Genomic DNA, 3,033 nt, shown 5'->3' with positions numbered 1-3,033 from the left:
AAACTAACTAAGAATTAGCAACACATATTTCCCGCAAAAGAACAACACACATATACTTTCACCAATTCTGGAATGTATAACGGACTTCACACCCCTACAACACATTTTTACGAAGAAATATCTCACCCACCCAAGTTCCACAGAAGTAGAGGTAAAAAACAGCCTTAAAATCTACACTGTGGTTGTGGTCAACTTATTAATGACCAAAATAATCAAGAAAGTGATAACACTAAAAATAGGATATAAAATGGACCAAAAGAATTTTATTTGCATAATATGCTACGCTAACCTCGCTACGATAATTGCCAACTTAGATTGACCTGCAAAGACTACACAAGTTCTGTCAAACTTCAAAAACGAAATGTAAGGTGTAAGAAAATAGGAATGCTGAGTCCCCATTGGAACTTCAAATATACACGTTTCTTAAAAGTGGAGTTACTGAAAAAATTTGCGTCTGCCGTCAATTAAACGGGGGATTATATTCAAAATAACACTGTGTCCCATCAAGGCGGCAATGTAGCTGACTTTGTGATACACTGACTTTCTCTGGGCGAATATAATATGCTATTTTAAGCCAGTGATATAAAATAACTGTATGAGTTTTAAAATTACAAACTTCTTCAGGTTTTACGTACACCTCGATGATGATATTTCCTTCATATGGATCATAAGGTTTGACATAACTCACATTTTAAAATTTATTTCCCGTTATTTCCCTTCAAAAAAATCAAAAATATAACCTCCAACTGTAGTTAAACGCTATAACTGAGAAAACCTGTGATATTTTCTCTAAAACACCAAATTTTGTACCGATGTATTCGTCATGTATCGACGAAAATGATGCAAGGAAACTTTGGGATGACGACGACTACCTGATAAAAGATTTAGATACCAATCTAAAGACGACGAAAAACTGTCGAGTTCAGTGAAATTGAAATGCAACGAGGACGAGAAAAACATCAAACTTCAAAACTGTGTTGTAATTTATAATTTTGGATCAAACGAAGTAGCCACAGCCTTATATAAAAAAAAAGTAGATCACGGAAAGTGATAGATAAAACTGCTCATCTATAAAGGGTTCACATGCTACTAGCAAAAAAGGGATTTGGAGATGTTTTCTCAATGAACATGGTGTCCGGTTGCAGAAATGCCTTCATTTTCAAAAATTGTACCAAATTATACAAGAGAACGTGACGCAGGAACCACAACTGTTCCGAAAATAGATGTAACATCCTGGATATCTAGTTCTTGTCGTGTTACAGCTCTCCTAATCTAGCCACGTAACGTTACTCCTCTAATAACCATATTGACCATACTTTTTGTTGTAGAAATCACTTGTAGAGTTGAACTTGTAGCTCAAGTTTCTTAAAGATTTATTTGCTAGCTTGCTTTTTATATTTTATGTGATTGGTTTATCATATTCTGCCAACATACATCTGATGGGATTGTTCGTTATTACCATTGATTCTGTTGATTCTTTATGATATTAACAAGTAAACTTTTCAGACGTTGTTTAAAAGTTATATGGCTATCGTTGTAGATCGTTATCATTTTTTGCCATTAGTTTGACATCATCAGCATAGTCCAGTATTTTTATTACTTTATCGAACATTCTGCAACGTCTTCTGTTACAATATCAAATAAAGCTGAATGCAGACAGTCCCCCTACTGAATCAGTACAAGTACTTCTCTTGTAGTTCAATAGTTCATCAGTTTAATTTTATCATTGTCATTATACAGGAATTCCTTCTTTTGCTAGAAAATACTTGAATAGGGGTTCTTCTTCTCATCAAGAAAATTTCCAACAATTTTTAACATACTTTACATAGAAAATCATCATTCTAGATTATAAATCAAAATTACTATATATGTTATTATCTGCAGTATTCAATTTCATATAAAGTTTATTAATGTATATTGAGAAAATTGAAATTTGTAAAATCTTGTTAACGCAGACTTGTTAAAAAACTGAATAGAAGATACAATTTTTAGAAATGAAACAATTTGAATTCATACCTGCATAAAGATTCGATATTGAAATAATGTCTTTGGGCGTGTTTTCATTCGATATTGGGTTCCGCTGTTTCTTCGATGGAGTTACCGTGTGTGCAGTAGTCTGTCCTAAAGCAATAGTCTTTGTTCAAGTCCCGTCGTCGGCTAAAGGCAACGAACGCAGGGACAGTTCACACTTTGCTACTCCAATTCGAATCGACAGCCGAGGTTGTCGAGTAAAAAAAACGCACTCACTCCAATGTTCTTTTCCGCTGACTGAATAAATCGTCCGATTTTTCTCTCCATTTGCACACTTTTTCCAGCAATTTTGATATAATTGGTAGTGTACAGTCGTTCAAACTCGAAACCTATTTTCTGCGAAACTGGTTGACCAAAAAGATAAAATTGAGGAAAGTTAAATCGAAACGATTTTACTAGATAGTGCACTTTATAAGTATTCCAGAACTGTAACATAAAACTCCAAGCATTTAAAACTCCATGTTAAGTAATATAACTTCTTAGGCATTTTTGACCTTTACTTTGTAGGTGACAATAGAGTAATTTCTTCTTCGTCAATCAACAATTTGTATTCAAGTCAACACTTGCAAACGGGAGAGACATCCTTTATTATTTATTGTTTTATCGAGATTCCCCATTCTAAGGTTTTAGAGGTTCTTGTAGCAAGAACTTTCAGTCAGATATTGTTTCGTCGAAATATTCCGATCGCAAGCTTATAAATTGCCTTTAAGTCTGAAACTATTTTACTTGCTAATATTATACATGTAAACTCTTAAAGAAATGTTATCATCCATCATGTAGTTAGAATCCATGATCGGGTGGTTTTTCATGATTTAACAGATGAAAAATTTTTGCTGGAAATCGTATCAACCACATCCAAAAAATATTACCACCAAATTGTTAGAGATCTTCATACAATCCAACCAATTAGGGCTCTCGAGCTTCCCCCTTATAATGATTCCTAATTGATCTTTAGTTAAAGAGTTCAACTCCGGATAATTGGCCAACTCTTAATTCAATTCA

This window comes from Onthophagus taurus, chromosome 2, assembly GCF_036711975.1.
Source record: "Onthophagus taurus isolate NC chromosome 2, IU_Otau_3.0, whole genome shotgun sequence".
Classification (NCBI taxonomy): Eukaryota; Metazoa; Arthropoda; class Insecta; order Coleoptera; family Scarabaeidae; genus Onthophagus; species Onthophagus taurus.
This window is presented reverse-complemented; position numbering follows the sequence as displayed.